This window comes from Hylobates moloch, unplaced genomic scaffold (assembly GCF_009828535.3).
Source record: "Hylobates moloch isolate HMO894 unplaced genomic scaffold, HMol_V3 SCAFFOLD_25, whole genome shotgun sequence".
In the NCBI taxonomy this organism is placed as follows: domain Eukaryota; kingdom Metazoa; phylum Chordata; class Mammalia; order Primates; family Hylobatidae; genus Hylobates; species Hylobates moloch.
This window is the reverse complement of record NW_026652300.1, coordinates 3,466,220-3,484,749: the sequence shown is the minus strand read 5'-3', so window position 1 is coordinate 3,484,749 and position 18,530 is coordinate 3,466,220. Positions and strand designations below refer to the sequence as shown.

Genomic DNA, 18,530 nt, shown 5'->3' with positions numbered 1-18,530 from the left:
TTTTTTGGCAGGTGAAAGTGTGGTACCCCATCCAGCCCCTGCCAGTTTGCATCCTCATCCCTAACTGACCTTATTGCTGCCCATACTTTCTGTCCCCAAATGAAATCCCAAGATGATCTAGGAATGCCTTCTCATGATGAAGCATCTGCTCAGCTAAGAACCAAATTTGAGGTAAATTCAAGTGGCCCTGTGGACAGGACTGCTAGTGTTTCTCCCTGGGATGGCTGCTGAACAATGAAATCTGGGGCATGTCTGTTCTTGGGTGTGGTGTGCTCTTCTTCTTTCTAGAAGAGTGGCTTTTTTCTTTTGCAGGCAAAGGTGATGTGGACCTTGGCATGTCATAGCCAGCCTCCCAATTCACTGTGGATTTATGAGCCAGAGAAAAATAAAAAACACGGAGACCTCCTGCCCAAGCAGAGTCACACAGACACCTAAAGGTTAGCAGATTTTTTTTTTAAGTGCTACAGTGCCTTAGCCACATTTTTTAAAGCAGACTCCATTTACCAGCCTGCACACACACAAACACACTCACACACAACCATGCAATTTCACAAAGCCATACCCATACACAGACATCTAAGACTTGCAACACTTTCACAGAAACACATGGCCTGGAAGCTTCTGAGGCTGCATGCTTCTGCAGAAAGCTTTACCTGGGAGAGAACAATTATTTCCCAGCCCACAGGTGGGCTGCACATAGAAATCACAGTGGGACAAGTTTCAAAAAGACTCACCTCTACAACGTCTAGACAGGCCTGAGGCATCCTACAGATCCTTTCGTAAACTTACGGATTTCACGGTTTATTCCGGGGGCTCACCTTGATGTGTCTTCAGGCTGGCTCACATCTGCCCTCTCCTAGGATCATGGGACTACCCTATGGATCCCACAGAAAAGACAGGCAAGAGTCCACCACTGACACAACTCTATGGAGGTCTCCTTCTCGGCCAAGCCTCAGGGACTTGTTGAAAGGCAATCGTGGCATTCACTGTGATGCCAGCCAGAGCTCACAGCACAGGCTTGGTGCCCTGAGACTAGTGCATAAGCATTAGGAGGTGGGCTTAGTGCCTAGCAGTCAGAATTGTCAATCTGCATGAGCAGAGAAAAATGGTACAGGCAGGGCCAGTCTAGTATCCAGAAAAAATGCTGCATGCGATAACTCACTGCGGAACCCTGAAAGTCTCTAACTTAAGGCCCCTTCGGAGCATCCCCATGGTTGGGTTGCACTGGAGAAGGCATTTCAAGACTGTGGAATGATTGCAGGGAACTGTTCTTCTGACTCCATTCCCAAAAGAGGCTGTGTCCAAGAATCTGGTCCCATGAGGATTAGAGTATTGTTTGGTGAGTTGAGGAGGGTTCTACGGGTGATAGAATCATACTTGTAACCCCAGAGGTGGATGCCAGTGAAAGATGGCTTAGTCCTTAATCTCACTGCTTCTCTTCATCCTGGGCCTTGCAGGGGCTATCTGGGAAAGGTAGGGACTGTGACAAAGGCATGTCCAAGGTGGAGCTTTGTTCTCACACCTCCAACTGGCCTCTCACAGGTGCAGATGAAGATGAGACAGTGTCTCTGAGTTCATCTGTTGACGATTGCAATCCTGAAAAGCGTTTCAGGTAGTGCTGTTGAAGGGCACTGTGGACCCCCCATGAAAGCAAAGAAAAATCAAGGCTTATGTGAGAGAATGAGCTGCCTTGTACTGGACTCCAAGCAACATTCAAAGATTCTTGTCAGAGGACACAAAATCTTCCTGCAATGTGCAAACAACCTCAGACCCCACAACAAAACCACGACATAAAACGTACAGTGCAGCCAGCCTACCCAAAGTCCTTTTCCCTCCCTGAAATCCCTAGCAGCGAATAGATCTGTGGTGACAGGTAGCCCCATCCAGCAACAGCCCAATAAAGGAGCACTTCACAATGAAAAAAGATGAACAGATAAAATGAAACAAAGCCTAGGTTCCCAGGCAAAAGCCAGACATGGCTGCCTACCTCTTATCCTACAGGAATCATGCAGCCCTCCAATAAAAGCTGGATAACAAGAGTTTACTTGTTGGTGACTATAAAATAAATTTACAGTCTTAAAAGTTTAGAGACTGTCCAGTTATTAAACCTGACTGTGTTTAGAAGGAAACACTCAGGCAATGGATTCCCTTGAGGATATCTTCAGTGAATTCAGAAACGTTTAGCATGGAAGATATTGAGCCAGACCCAGGAAACCCTAGGCCAATGAGGAACATATGTCTGAAAAAGAAGAGGCAAGTGTGGAGGCCACATCCAACCCAGCATCTATCCATTCCATTCCCATTTGGCTCCGGGTATGAAACCCCTCAAATCGGGAGTTTGCCAGGATGGCCCCAATTTGCACTCCAAATGTTCCTTGCACATTGGAGTGCTCCCACCTGAACACTGGGTCATGGTGTGGATTGCTTGTGCAATTCAGGGAATGTGGGAATGGAGTCAAGAACACCTTTCATGTCATTGGTCTTTATGTTTTCTGCAGGTGAAGTTGCAGTACCCCACCCGCCCCTCACCAGATTGTATCCTCACCTCTATCTGAGCTTATTTCTGCTCACACATTATGTCCCAGAACGAAATTCCAAGACCGTGGAGGAGTGCCTCCTCACAATGTGAAGCACCTTCTGGAAATGGAACCAAATTAGAGGTAAGTTCAAAGGGCCCTGTGCCCAGGGCTTCTAGCAGCTTTCCCTGGGTTTCCCACAGGACAATGAAACACTGGCAGATGTCCAATTTTTGGTGTGGTGTGCTTCTCTTCCTTCTGCAAGAGTGCTTATTATTATTATTATTATTTTTTGCAAGGGGTGGTGACTTGGATGCCGATGAGTCTCAGCTCACCATCCAATTCACTGAGAATTCATGATCCACAGAAAAATAAAAAACATGGAGTCCCACAGCCCAAGCAAATCACATAGATGGGCCACCAAAAGGTTGGGAGACAAAAAAAAAAAAAAAAGGAAGCACTGAAGTGCATTAGCCACATTCCTTTAAGTAGACTTCATTTACAGCCACACACAGAGACACACACACAAACACACAGTGCCACACATGCACACAGACATCCAACAGTTACAAAAATCACAGAGAAACACACAGCAAGGCAGATTCTGTGGCTGCATGGTTATACAGGAAGCCACACCTGGGAGAGACCAACCCCAGGGAACACAGGTGGGTTGTACCTAAAAATCACAGTGGGGCGAGTTTCAAAAATACTGAAACCTACAACTTATAGGCAGGACTCAGGAATCCTGCAGATCCATTTGGATCCTTAGGGATTTCGTGGTTTATTCCTGGGGTGATGCTGGACGTTTCTTCAGGATGGTTTGTCTGCCCTCTCCTAGGATCATGTGACTATCCCATGGATCCCATAGAGCAGAAAGGTAAGAATCCACCACTGATGCACCTCCATGGAGGTCTAGTTCTCCACCAAGCAGAGGGATGTGTCTCTAGGCAATAATGAAGTTCATTGTGATACTAGCCAGAGGTCACCATCAGTCCTAGTGTTCTGAGACTAGCTCATGCATATTTGTGAGGCAGGTTTGGGCTTCCAGCTGTCAGAGCTGTCAGCCTGCCTAAGCAGAGGAAAATGGTACAGGCAGAGCCAGCTTGGTCTCAAAAAAAGAAAAAAAAAGCCTGCACAAACCCACTGTGGGACCATAAAATTATCTATTTTCAGGCCCCTCATAACCATTACTGCTTTTGGTCCTGCTAGAGGAGGAGCAGTTTTGAGACTGTGAGATTGTCACTGAAAACTCCTCTTGTGACTCCATTCCTGAAGAGGCTGTGTGCAAATTCAGGTCCCATTGGGATTAGAATATATTCTGGTGTGTTGTTGAGGATTCTTTGGGTGACACAATCATACCTGAGACCCCAGTTGTGGGTATCATTGAATGATGAACTGGCTGTTGACCTCACCACCTCTCTTTATTCTGGGCATTGCAGGGGCTTTCTGAGAAAGGCAGGAACCATGACAAAGGCAAGTCCCAGGTGAAGCAGGGTTTTCATCTTAGACTGTACTCTCACAAGTGCAGATGAAGTTGATGCAGTGTCTTAGAGCCGTGTGTTGTGAGTTCTTCTGTTGATAGAATCATACCAAGATCCCAGAGGCAGGTGTCAGTGAAAGATTTTCGGGCTCTTGACCTCACTGCTTCCCTTCATCCATGGCCTTGCAGGGGCTCTCTAGGAAAGGCAAGAACCACAACAAAGAAATGTCCAAGGTGAAGCAGTGTTCTCACACCTTGGACTGGCCTCTCACATGTGTGGATGAGGATGAGACAGTGTCTCAGAGGCCATCTGTAGTGATGGCAAGTGTCAAAAGGGTGTCCAGTAGTGCTGTTGAGGAGCACTGTGGATTCCCCATGAAAGCAAAGAAAAATCAAGTCTCACCTTAAAGAATGAGCTGACTTTTGCTGGAGTTTAAGCAATGTTCAATGACACCTGCCAGAGGAACCAAAACTTCCTACAAAGTGCAAGTAACCTTGGCCTGCAATAAGAAGGCCATGAAGATGAATTGAGACAGATGCTAGATTACCAGGCAAAAGGCAGACATGGCTGCCTGCCTTTCATTCTACAGGATTTATGCAGCCCTCCAATAGAAGTCAGAGAAGAGGTGTTTTTTTTTTTTTTTTTTTTTTTTTGTAGGTGGCAGTAACAGGAATATATAATTTTAAAAGTACAAAAGCTGTCATGTCATTAACATGTGACAGTGTTTAGAAAAAAGCACACAATGGACTCCCTTGAGTATCATTCTCTGTGAACTGAAATACAATTAGTGTTGAAGTCAGTGAGCCAAAAACAGGAAACCCTAGGCTGAAGAGGAACATAAAAGTCAGGAAAAAGAGGCAAGTGTGGAGACCACATCACACCCAGAGTCAATCCATTCCACTCCCATTTGGCTCTGGGTATGAAAGCCCTCAAATCGGGAGTTTGCCACTATGGCCTCTATTTGCACTCCAAATGTTCTTGCATGTTGGAGTACTCCCACCTGAACACTGGGTCATAACGTGGATAGCTTATGCAATTAAGAGAATGCTGGGATAGAGTTGGAGGCATCTTCTGTGTCATTTTTCTTCATTTTTTTTTGTAGGTGAAATTGTGGGACCATATCCACCCCTCACCTGATGTATCCTCACCCCTAACTGACATTGAAGCTTGCACTCTATGTCCCAAGATGAAATCCCAAGATGATGGAGGAATGCCTCCTCACAACAATAAGCACCTGCTCCACTGGGAACCGAATTTGGTGTGGAAGGGATACTGTGGACAGGACTACTATTGTCTCTCCCTGGTTTGGCCGCAGGACAGTAAAACACTATGAGAAGTCTGTTTTTTTTGTTTTGTTTTGTTTTGTTTTGTTTTGTTTTGTTTTTTCTGTGGTGTGCTCCTCTTCTTTCTATAAGACTGTCTTTTTTTGCAGGGGGAGGTGATTTGGATGCCAGCCAGTCTCAGGCCACCTCATAATTCATTGCAGATTGATGATCCACAGAAAAATAAAGAACATGGAGTTCCACAGCCCAAGCAGAGCCACACAGACAGGCCACCAAAAGATTGGGTGACTCAAACAAGAGAAGTGCTAAATTGCATTAGCCACATTTCTTTAAGCAGACACCACTTACAGGCACACACACAATAACACATGCACACACACACACAATGCTACACACATACATGAGATATCCAACACTTCAATACTCCAAAAGAAACACACAGGGTGGCAGCACCTGAGGCTTTGTGGTTCTGCAGGAATCCCCACCTAGGAGACAAGAACCCCGGGGAAAACAGACGGGCTGTATCTAGAAATCACAGTGTGGCACGATTCAAAAAGACTTACCCCTGCAACATCTAGGCAGGCCTGAGGAATCGTGCAGGTCATTTAGTATCCTTAGAGATTTCATGGTTGAGTAAACCATGTGCTTGAAGTTTCTTCAGGCTGGCTCATGTCTGCCATTTCTTAGGATTATGGAACTGTCCCATGAATCCCACTGAGAATCTACCATTGATGCACCTCCACAGAAGTCTCCTCTGCCAAGCCACAGGGACTTGTCGCTAGGCAAAGGTCACATTTATTGTGATGCTAGCCAGAGCTCACAATCAGGCATGGTTCCCTGAGACTAGCTCATGCACATTCGTTAGGCAGGCTTGGGTGCCCTGCTGTCAGAGCTGTCAGTCTTCCTAAACAGAGGAAAATGCTACACGCAAAGCCGTCCTGGTATCAGCGAAAAGGATGCCTACCAAAAGCCACCAGGGGACCCTCAAACTCAGTTCCCCTTCAGGCTGTCTCCATGGTCAACTCCCACTGAAGGAGGAGGCATTTTGAGAGTGTGAAGTGGTCGCTGGAAACTGTTCTTCTGTCTCCATTCCCAAAAGAGGCTGTGTGCAAGAATTGGTCCCACAGAGATTGGAGTATAGTCTGTTGTGTTGCTGAGAGTTCTTTCAGTGATAGAATCATACCTGAAACCCCAGAGGAGGGTATCAGTTAAAGATGACGGGGCCCTTGACCTCACTGCCTCCCTTCTTCCTTGGCCTCTCAAGGGCTCTATGGGAAAGGCAGAAACCACACCAAAGGCAAGTTCAAGGTGGGGCAGTGTTCTCACACCTCAGACTGTCCTCTCATGGATGATGATAAGGATGAGAGAGTGTCTCACAGGTCATCTATGGTGATGGCAATCCTAAAAACAGTGTCTAGTAGTGCTGTTGGGGGGCAATTTGAATGCCCCATGAAAGCAAAGAAAAAAATAAGGCTCAACTGTGGGAACAAGCTGCCTTGTGCTTGAGTCCAAAAATGTTCAGTGATTCCTGTCAGAGGAGCCAAAAACCCCCTGGAAACTGCAAGAAATCTCAGTCCTCAAAATGAGACCACGAACCACAACCTTGAGTGCACCCAACCTCTGTGAAGTCCCTTTTGGTCTCTGAAATAATCTGTGGTAAGAAGCAGTCCCATCCAGCATTAGCTCAATGAAAGAGCCCCTTTCGAATCAGAAGGTAATATAGTTGAATTGAAACAATGGATAGATTACCAGTAAAACCCACACACAGCTGCCTACTTCTCATCCTACAGCAACCATGCAGCCATCCAATAGAAAGGGGAGAACAAGAGTTTCCTTGTTGGCTGTTGTAACAGGAATTTATGGTTTTAAAATTATCAAAGCAGCCCAGTCATTAAAACCTGACAATGTTTAGATTGGAAACACTCATGCAATGGATTCCCATGAGAGTTGTTCTTTGTGAACTGGGAAACATTTTGTGTGGAAGTCACTGAGCCAGAACCAGGGAACCCTATACCAATGAGAAACATGGAAGTCAGGAAAAGAAGAGGCAAGTCTGGAGGCCACATCCCTCCCAGCATTAATCCTTTCCCATCCCATTTGACTCTGGGTATGAAAGCTTTCATATTGGGAGTTTGCCAGGATGGTGCCCATTTGCAATCCAAATGTCCCTTCCACATTGGAGTACTGCCATCTGAACATGTAGGGATAGAATTGGAAGCATCTTCTGTGTCATCTATCTTCATTTTTTTTCAGGTGAATTTGTGGGACCCCATCTACCACTCACCAGATTGTATCCTCACCCCTATGTGACCTCAATATTTCTCTCACTATATGTACCAGTATGAAATCCCAGACAATAGAGGAGTGCCCCCTCATGACATGAAGCACCTGCTTGGCTGGGAATTTAATTTGAGGTAAATTCAAGGGACCCTGAGGACAGGACTTCTCATGTCTCTCCCTGAGTTGACCACAGGACAATGAAACACTGTTTTTTGGTGTGGTGTGCTCCTCTTCTTTCTAGAAGAGTGGCTTCTTTTTTTGTAGTGGAGGTAATTTAGATGCTGGCAGATCTCAGCTCACCTCCAAATTCACTGCAGATTCATGATTTACAAAAAAATAAGGAACATGGAGCACTGTAGCCAAAGTGGATCCACACAGACAGGCCACCAAAATGTTGGGAGACAAAAAAAAAAAAAAAAAAAAAAAAAAGCGCTACAGTGCATTACCAAATTCCGTTAAGCTGACTCCACTTACAGGCACATACAAAAACACACACAAACACACCATGCCAGACACACATGCAGACATTCAACACTTGTAACACTTCCACAGAAACATACAGCTGAGCAGATTCTAAGCCTGTATGTTTCTGCAGGAAGCCCCACCGGGAAGAGGCCAACCCCTGGGAACACAGGAAGGCTGTACCTAACAATCTCAGAGGGGCAAGTTTCAAAAATACTCAACCCTACAACATCTAGTCATGCCTGATGAAGCCTACAGATCCTTTTGGATCCTTAGGGATTTCACAGTTTATTCTTGGGGTTCTGCTTGACATTTCTTCAGGCTGGCTCATGTCTGCCCTCTCCTAAGATCTTGGAACTCTTCTGTGGATCCCACAGAGAAGACAGACAAGAGTTCACCTCTGACACACCTCCACAGAGGTCTCCTTCTCTGCCAATGCCAAAACAAGAGAGGAGTACCCTTCCTGATGTGAAGCATCTGCTTGAGTGGGAACTGAATTCAAGGCAAATTCAGTGGCCCTGCAGACAGGATTCCTGTCCCTCCCTCTGTTTACATAAGGAAAATAAAACAACTGGGAAATGTCTGGTTTTTGTTATGGTGTGCTCTTCTTCTTTATAGAAAAGTGGCTTTTTCTTGCAGGGGCTGGTACCTTGGATGCTGGCAGACCTCAACCGAGCTCTGAGTTCACTGCAGATTCATGATCCACAAAAAAATAAAGAAGACAGAGACCCACCACCCAAGAAGAGCCATAAAGTCAGCTACCAAGAGGTTGGAGGATTCAAAACAAAAACAAAAAGAGCTGAAATGCTTTAGCCACATTCCTTTAAGCAGACTTCACTTACTGCTGCACACACACACACAATCCAAAATACCACACACAGGCGGACATCCAACACTCACAACACTCCCACAGAAACACCCAGCCTGGGAGCTCCTGAGGCTGTGTTTTTGTAGGAAGCCCCATTTGAGAGAGAAAGCAACCCTAAGGAACAGAGGCAGGCTGTTCCTAAAATTTACAGTAAGGCAAGTTTCAAAATGCCGCACCCCTACAACGTCTAGGCAGGACTGAGAAATCCTGTAAATTCTTCTGGATTTTTAGGAATTTTGTAGTTTATTTCTATGGCTCTGCTTGATGTTTCTTCAGGATGCCTCACTTCTGACCTCTCACAAGATTGTGGGACTACCCCGTGGATCCCACAGAGAAGACAGTTGGGAGTTGATGGCCAACAAACCTCCACAAAAGTCTCCTTCTACACCAAGCCACAGGGACTTGTCATTAGGCAATGGTGACATTCATTGTGATGCTATCCAGGCCTGGTGTTCTGAGACCAGCTGACATGCAATTCAGGAGGCAGGCTCAGGCACCCAGCTGCTGTTGGCCTGCTTAAGGACAGGCAAGTGGTATATGCAGAGGTGTCCTGGTATCAGAAAAAAGGCTGCCTGCCAAAACCCACTGTGGGACCCCAAAAGCTCAAATTCAAGGCCCATTTGGGCCATCTCCATGATCAAGGCCTTCTGGAGGAGGAGGTATTTCAAGACTGTGAGGTGTTCACTGGTATCTGCTCTTCTAAGTCCATTCCCAAAGAGGCTGTGTGAAAGCACTGGGTCCCATGGAGATTTTAATATAGTCTGGTGTGTTGTTGAAGCTTCTTTAGGTGATAGAATCCTGCCTGAGACCCCAGAGGCGGGTGTCAGTTAAAGATGTCCAGATGCTAGACCTAACTGCTTCCCTTCATCCTGGGCCTCACAGAGACTCTCTGGGAAAGGCAGGAACCACAGTAAAATGCAATTCCAGGATGGAGAAGTGTTCTCACACCTTGAACTGGCCTCTTACGGGTGCAGATGAAGATGAGACAGTGTCTCAGAGGCTGTCTGTGGTGATGGCAAGCCTGAAAATCATGTCCAGTAGTGCTGTTGAGGGGCACAGTGGATTCCCCATGAAAGCATAGAAAAATCAAGGCTCTTCTATGAGAATGAGCTGTGTTGTGCTTGAGTCCAAGCAATGTTCCGTGATTCCAGTGGATCCAAAAGCCTCCTGCAAGGTGCAAATAACCTCTCACCACACAATGAGACAATGACTCACAACATGAAAAGCAGTCAGCCTATCTGAAGTTGCTTTTGCTCTCTGAAATCCCTAGCAGCTAAATCATTTATGGGGAGAGGCAGTCCCACCCAGCAACAGCCCAACCCACAATGAGGAGACAGTGGATATGTAATGAAACAGAGGGTACATTAACAGGCAAAAGCCAGACACAGCTGTCTGCTTCTCATCCCACAGGAATCATGCAGCCCTCCGATAGATGTAGGAAAATGAGAGTTTGCTGGTCAGTGGCTATAACAATAATTTAAGGTTTTAAAATTATCAAACCTGCCCAGTCATTAAAAGGTGACTGTGTTTAGAAAGAAACACTCATGTAATAGGTTCCCATGAGGGTCGTTCTCTGTGTAATGGAAAACTTTTTATGTGGAAGTCGCTGAGCCAGATCCAGGAAACCACATGATGATGAGGAACATGGAAGTCAAGAAAAGAAAGAGCAAGTCTGGAGGCCACATTCCACGCAGCATCAATCCATTCAACTCTTATTTACCTTCGGGTGTGAAATCCCTCAAATCAGGAGTTTGCCAGGATGGCCCCAATTTGCACTCCAGATGTTCCTTGAACGTTGGAGTACTCCTGCATGAATATGAGGCCATGGTGTGGGCTGCTTGTGCAATTAAGTAATGCAGGGATGGAGTTGGAAGCCTCTTCTGTGTCATCTGTCTTCATTTTTTGGCAGGTGAATTTGTGGAATCCCGTACTCTTCTCACCAGATTGTATTCTCATCCCTATCTGCCTTATTGCTGCTTACACTCTATTTCCCAGAATGAAATCCCAAGACGATGGAGGAGTGCCCTGTCATGATGTAAAACACCTGCTCAGCTGGGATCCGAATTCTAGGTGAAACCAAGGGACCCAGTGGAGAGGACTGCCAGTGTCTCTGCCTGGGTTGGTGGCAGGACAGTGAAACACTAGGAGATGTCTGTTTTCTGTTGTGGTGTGCTAGCCTTCTTTCTAAAATAGTGGGTTTTGTTTTGTTTTGTTTTGTTGTGTTGTGTTTTGTTTTCAGTAGGAGGTGATTTGGATGCTGGCAGGATTTGGCCCACCTCCCGATTCACTGCGAATTCATAATCCACAGAAAAATTAACAACACGGAGCCCCACAGTCCAAGAAGAGCTGCAAAGACAGGCTGCCAAAAGGTTGGTAGACTCAAACACAGAAGTGCTGAAGTGCGTTAGCCAAATTCCTTTAAGAATACTCAACTTATACGTGCACACACACACACACGTACACACACACCATGCCACACACACATGCAGACATCCAACACTCACAACACTCCCACAGAAACACACAGCCTGGCATCTCCTGAGGCTGTGTGGTTTTGCAGGAAGCCCCATTTGAGAGACAGCAACCCCAGGGAATAGAGGTGGGCTGTACCTTGAAATCATATTAGGGCAAGTTTCAAAAAGTCCCACCTCTAAAACATCTAGGCAGGCTTAGGAATCTTTCAGATCCTTTTGGATTCTTAGGAATTTCATGGTTTATTCCTGGAATTCTGCTTGACATTTCTTCTGTCTGGCTCACGTCTACCCTCTCTTAAGATCAAGGGACTATTCTGTGGATCCCACAGAGAAGACAGGTGAGAGTCCACCACTGACACACCTCCATAGAGGTCTCTTTCTCTGCCAAGCTGCAGGTACTTATCATTAGGCAATGGTGAAATTCTTTGTGAATTTAGCCAGAGTTCACAAAGAGATGGTCCTTGAGATTAGCACACGAGCAATCGTGAGGCAGACTGGAGCCTGCCTAAGCAGGCTGCCAAAGCAGACAAAAATGGCAGAGACAGAGCAGGACCATAAAAGTCTCAAACCCAGGACCCCTTCTGGCAGTCTCCTTGATTGGGTTCTGCCAGAGGAGGAGGCATTTTGAGACTGTAAGGTGGTAGCTGGAAACTGCTCTTCTGACTCCATTCCCAAAAGAGGCTGTGTGCAAGAATCAGGTCCCATGGGGATTGGAATAGAGTCTGGTGGGTTGTTGAGGTTTCTTTGAGTGATTGAATCATACTTGAGTCCCCAGAGATGGGTGTCAGTGAAAGGTGGCTGGATTCTAGACCTCACTTATTCCCTTCATCCTGGGCCTCACAGGGGCTCTCTGGGAAAGGTAGGAACCACAACAAAGACAAATGCATGATGGAGCAGCGTTCTCACACCTCATACCTTCCTCTCATGGGTGCAGATGAGGGTGACATAGTGTCTCAGATGCTAACTGTGGTGATGACAAACCTGTAAATGGTGTCCAGTAGTGCTGTTGAGGGGTACTGTGGATTCCCTATATTGCAAAGAAAACTCATGGCTTGCATCAGAGAATGAGGTGCCTCATGCTGTAGTTTAAGCAATGTTCAATAATTCCTGTCAGAGTACACAAAAGCCTCCTGCTAAGTAGAAACAACCTCAGCCCCCACAATGAGACAATGACCCACAACCTGTAGTGAAGCCAGTTTATCCAAAGTCCCTTTTGCTGTGTGAAATAATTGGCAGCTAAACAATACGTGGCAAGATGCAGTCCCATTCAGCCTCATGACAATGAAGAGTCCTTTCACAGTGAGAAGGCCATGCCGATGAAACAAAATTGAGGCTAGATTACCAGGCAAATCCAGACACAGCTGCCTGCTTCACATCCTACAGGAATCACATGGCATTCCAATAGAAGTGGGAGAACAAGAGTTTCCTTGTTGGCAGCTTTAATGGGAGTTTACCATCTTAAAAGTATTAAAGCTGCACAGTTATTAAAATGTGAGAGTGTTTAGAAGAAAACACTCACAAAGTGAATTCTCGTGAGGCCATTCTCCACAAACTGAGAAACATTTAGTGTGGAAGTCTCTGAGCCAGACCAAGGAAACCCTAAGCTGATGAGGAACATGAAAGTCAAAAAAGAAGAGGCAAGTGTGGAGGCCACATCCCACCCAACATCAATCCATTCCACTCTCATTTGGCTCCAGGTATGAAAGGCCTCAAACTGGGAGTTTGCCAGGATGGCCCCTATATGCACTCTAAATATTCCCTGCACATTGCAGTACTCCTACCTGAGCACTGGCCCATGATGTGGAGTGCTTCTGCAATTAAAGGAATACAGGGATGTATTTGGAAGCACCTTCTATGTCATCTGTATTCATTTTTTTTTTTTTTTTTTTTTTTTGCAGGTGAAGTTGCGGGACAGCGTCCACTCCTCATCAAATCATATTCTCTCCCCATCTGACCATACTGCTGCTCAAACTCTATGTCCCAGGATGAAATCACAGGGTTGCCCTCTCACAATGTGAAGCACTTGTCCAACAGGGAACTGAATATTAGGTAAATTCAAGGGGCCCTGCAGAAAGGACTGCCAGTGTCTCTCCCTGGGTTTGATGCAGGACAATGAAACACTAGGAGCTGACTGTCTATTGGTGTGCTCTTCCTCTCTAGAAGATTGGCTTTTTTTGTGGGGAGCAGCTGATTTTGACACCGGCACGTCTCAACCCACTTCTCAATTCACTGTAGATATAAGATCCACAGAAGAATAAAGAACATGGAGCCCCTCATCTGAAGCAGAGCCACACAGACAGGCCACCAAAAGGTTGGGAGACAAAAAAATCACTGAAGTGCAATAGCTACATTCCTTTAGCAGACTCCACTTACAGGAACATACACAGTCACACAGACACACACACAATCCCACACACATATGCAGACATCCAACACTCACAACACTACCACAGGAACACACATCCCAGCAGCTCCTGAGGTTGTGTGGTTTTGCAGGGAACCCCACCTGGGAGACAGCAACCCCTGTGAACTTGGGGGGGCTCAAATTCACAGTGTGGGAATTTTCAAAACGGCTCAACCCTACAGTGTCTAGGAAGTCCTGAGGAATCCTGCAGATTGTTTTGGATCCTTAGGGATTTTGTGGTTTATTCCCGGGGCTGTGCTTGACATTTCTTCAGGCTAGCTCATGTTTGCCCTCTCCTAGAATCATGGGAGTGTCATGTGGATTCCCCAGAGAAGACAGGTGAGAGTCCACTGCCAAAACATCTCCATGGAGGTCTTCTAATCTGCTAAGTCCCAGGGACTTTTCACTAGGCAACAGTGACATTTGTGATATTTGTTGTAATACTAGCCAGAGCTCACAACCAGGAAAAAGCCAGACATGACTGCCTGCTTCTCATCCTACAGGAATCATGCAGCATTCTGATAGAAGTGAGAGGACAAGAGTTTCCTTTTGGGATGCTGTAATGGGAATTTATGGTTTTAAATATATCAAAGCTGCCCAGTCATTAAAACGTGACAGTGTGTGACAGTCACACAATAGACACCCGTGAGGGATTTTCTCCATGAACTCAGAAACATTTCCTGTGGAAGTCACTGAGTGAGACACAGGAAATTCTAGGCCGATGATGTACGTGGAAGTGAAAAAAAAAAAAAAAAAAAAAGAAAGAAAAAAAAATGAAGAGGCAATTGTGGAGGCCCACATCCCAACCAGCGTCAATCCATTCCACTACCATTTGGCTTCCAGTATGAAAGCCCTCAACTGGAAGTTTGCCAGGATATCCCAAATTTGCACTCCAGATCTTCTTTACACACTGGCATACACCCACCTGAACACCAGGCCATTGTGTGGACTGCTTGTGCAGTTAAGGGAATACGGGGAGGGAGTTAGAAACACCTTCTGTGTCATCTGTCATGCAACATTCACAAAAATCCCACAGAAACACACAGTCTAGCAGCTCCTGAGACTTTGTAATTCTGCAGAAAGCCCCACTTGGGAGAGACCAACCCAAGGAAACACAAATGGGCTGTACCTAGAAATCACAGTGGGGCAAGTTTCAAAAATAATCACCCCTACAATGTCTGGCAGGCCTGAGGAATCCTGCTGATTTTTTTTTTGGATCCTTAAGGATTTTGCTGTTTATTCCTTGTATTCTTCACATTTCTGCAAGCTCATTCACATCAGCCCCTCTCCTAGTGTCATGGGAGTACACAGTGGATGCCACAGAGAAGACAGATGGGAGTCCTCCACCTTCGCGCTTTCATGAAGATCTCCTTCTCTGCCAAGCCACAGGAACTTGTCGCTAGGCAAAATGACATCATTTGTGATGGTAGCCAGAGCGCACAATCAGGTCAGCTGCCCTGAGACTAGTGCATGTGCATTCCTGAAGCAGGTTCAGGGTCCTGGCTGTCAGAGCTGTCAGTCTGTCTAAGCAGAGGAAAATGGTACAGGCAGAGCTGAACTGATACTGGGGAATAAGCTGCCTTTGTAAACCCAGTGCAGGGCCCTAGAAGTCTCGACCTCAGGGCCCATTCAGGCCATCTATGTGGTCAGGTCCCACTGGAGTAGGAGGAGTTTCGAGACTGTGAGGTAGTAGCTGGGATCTGCTCTTGTGAGTCTACCCAAAAGAGGTGTGAAATAATTAGGTCCCACTGTGATTAAAATACAGTCTGGAGTGTTGCTGAGGGCTCTTTGGGTGATAGAATCATACATGAGACCTCAGAGGTGGGTGTCAGGGCAAGATGTCTGGACTCTAGATGTCACTGCCTTTCTTCATCCTCATCCTCACTGGGGATCCCTGGGAAGTGCAGGAACCATGACAAAGCAAGTCTCAGGTCAGTATTGTTCTCGCACCTCGGACTGGCATCTCACAGGTCCAGATGAGGTTGAGACAGTGTCTCAGAGGCCTCCTGTGGTGACTGCAAGCCTGAAAAATGTGCCTAGTAGTGCTGTTTAGGTGCACTGTGGATTAACCAGGAAAACAAAGAAAAATAAAGGCTAGCCTGAGATAACTATCTGCCTTGTGCTGGAGTCTAAGCAATGTTTAATGATTCATGTTAGAGGACCAAAAAGCCTCCTGCAAAGTAGAAACCACCTCAGCCTTCACAAAGAGGCAATGACCCACAACTTCAACAACAACCAAGCTACCCAAAATCTCTGACATCACTGGCAGCTAAATAATCTTTGGCGATACGCAGTCCCATCCAGCAACAGTCAAATGAAAGAGCCCCTCCAAAACGAGAAGGCTATGCAGATGAAATGAAACAGAGGTTAGATTACCAGGCAAAAGCCAGACACAGATGCGTGCTTCTCATCCTATAGGAATCATGCAGCCCTCCAATAGAAGTGGGAGGACAGGAGTTTCCTTGTTGGCAGTTGTAATGGGAATTTACCATTTTAAATTATCATAACTGCCATTGATAAGACAGTGCTTAGAAGGAAATATTCACACAGTGAAATCCCATAAGAGGTGTTCTCTGTGAACTGGGAAACATTTAGTGTGGAAGTCATTGAGCCAGACCCAGGAAACGCTAAGCCGATGAGGAACATAAAATCAGAAAAAGAACAGGCATGAATGGAGGCCACATCCCACCCAATATCCATTCCACTCCCACTTGGCTCCAGGTATGAAAGCCCTGAAATTGGGAATTTACACTGATGGCCCTAATTTGCACCCCAAATGTTCCTTGCACATTGGAGTACTCCCACCTGAACACTGGTCCATTGTGTGGACTGCTTGTGTAATTAAGTGAATGTGGGAATGGAGTTGAAAACACCTTCTGTGTCATCCCTCTTCATATTTTTTTTTGCAGGTGAAGTTGCAGGACCCCATCCACACCTCACCAGAATGTATCCTCGCACCTATCTGATCATATTGCTGCTCACACTCTATGTCCCAGGATGAAATCTCCAGATGACAGAGGAGTGCCTTTTCAGGACGTGAAGCACCTGCTCAGCTGGGATCCAGATTCGAGATAAATTCAAGGGGTCCTGTGGACCAGACTGCTAGTGTCTGTACCTACTTTGGCCACAGGACAATGAAATATTGAGGGATGCCTCTTTCTTGCTGTGGTGTGCTCTTTCTTTCTGGAAGAGTTTTTGTTTTTGTTTTTGTTTTTGTTTTGCAGAGGGAGGTGATTTGGACCCCTGCATGTTTCAGACAGCCTCCCAATTCACTGCGGATTCATGATCCAGAGAAAAATAAAGAACAGGGAGCCCTCAAGGCCAAGCAGAGCCACACACAGACAGGCCATCAAAAAGTTGGGCGACTTAAAAAAAAAAGAACGGCTGAAGTGCATTAGCCTCATTCCTTTAGCAGGCCGCACTTACTGGTACACACACACACACACAAACACACTATACCACACACAAACACACAGACATCCAACACTTGCAACACTCCCACAGAAACAGACAGCCCAACAGCTCCTGAGGCTGCATGCTTCTGCCAGAAACCCCACCTGAAAGACAGCAACCCCAGGGAACACAGGCAGTCTGTACCTAGAAATCACAGTGGGGCAAGTTTCAAAAAGACTCAACCCTACAATATCTAGGCGGGTCTGAGGAATTGTGCAGATCCTTTTGCATCCTTAGGGCTTTCACAGTTTATTCCTGGGGCTGTGCTTAATGTTTCTTCAAGCTGGCTCACATCTGCCCTCTCCTAGGATTATGGTACTATCGCGTAGGTCCCTCAGAGAAGAGAGGTGAATGTCCACAGCTGATGCACCTCCACAGAGGTTTTCTTCTTTGCCAAGTCACAGGGACTTGTGACTAGGACACAGTTACATTCATTGTGATGCTAGCCAGAGCACACAATCAGACATGGTTCCCTGAGACTAGGTCATGCACATTACTTAGGTGGGCTCAGGTGCTGGCAGCTTGCCTAAGCAGAGAAAAATGCTACAGGAAGAGCCGGGCTGGTATCAGGAAAAATGATGACTGCAAAAACCCACTGTGTGACCCTGAAAGTCTCGACCTCAGGTCCCCTTTGGGCTGTCTCTGTGGTCAGGTTGCTCCAGAGGAGGAGGCATTTCCATAATATGAGCTGGTCACTGGAAACTGCTCTTCTGTCTCCATTCCTGAATGAGGCTGTGTGCAACAATCAGGTCTCATGGAGATTCAAATACAATCTGGTGTGTCACTGAGGATTCTTTGGGTGATATAATCATACCTGAAACCCCAGAGGTGGGTTTCATCAAAAGATGTCCTGACTCTTGATCTCACTGCCTCCCTTCATTCTAGGCCTCACAGGGGCTCTTTGGGAAAAGTAGGAGCCACAGCAAAGGCAAGTCCAAAGTGGAGAAGTGTTCTCATGCCTCAGACTTGCCTCTCACAGATGAAGATGAGATTGAGACAGTGTCTCAGAGGCTGTCTGTGGTGATGGCAAACCTAAAAACAGTGTTCAGTAGTACTGTTGGAAACTCTGTGGATTTCCTATGAAAGAAAAGAAAAATTAAGGCTCACCCGACAGAATGACCTACCTTGTGCTGTAATCCAAGCAATGTTCAATGATTCCTGTCAGAAGACCCAAATGCCTCCTGCAAACTGCAAGCATCTTCGGCCCCAAAAATGAGACCACAAATCACAACCTTGAGTGCAGCCAGCCTCCCCAAATCCCTTTTGCTCTCTGAAATTCCTGGAAGCTAAATAATCTGTGGTGAGAGGC

At 46.2% G+C, this 18,530-nt stretch overlaps 1 long non-coding RNA gene across 1 annotated transcript; it reads left to right on the top strand.

The window, feature by feature from the left end:
* The first annotated feature begins 302 nt into the window (after window positions 1-302).
* Window positions 303-5,148, top strand: LOC131382471 (uncharacterized). The gene is made up of 3 exons (XR_009211969.1): window positions 303-437; window positions 2,499-2,660; window positions 5,100-5,148. It is a non-coding gene; the product is annotated as an uncharacterized LOC131382471 (long non-coding RNA).
* The last annotated feature ends 13,382 nt before the right edge of the window (window positions 5,149-18,530 follow it).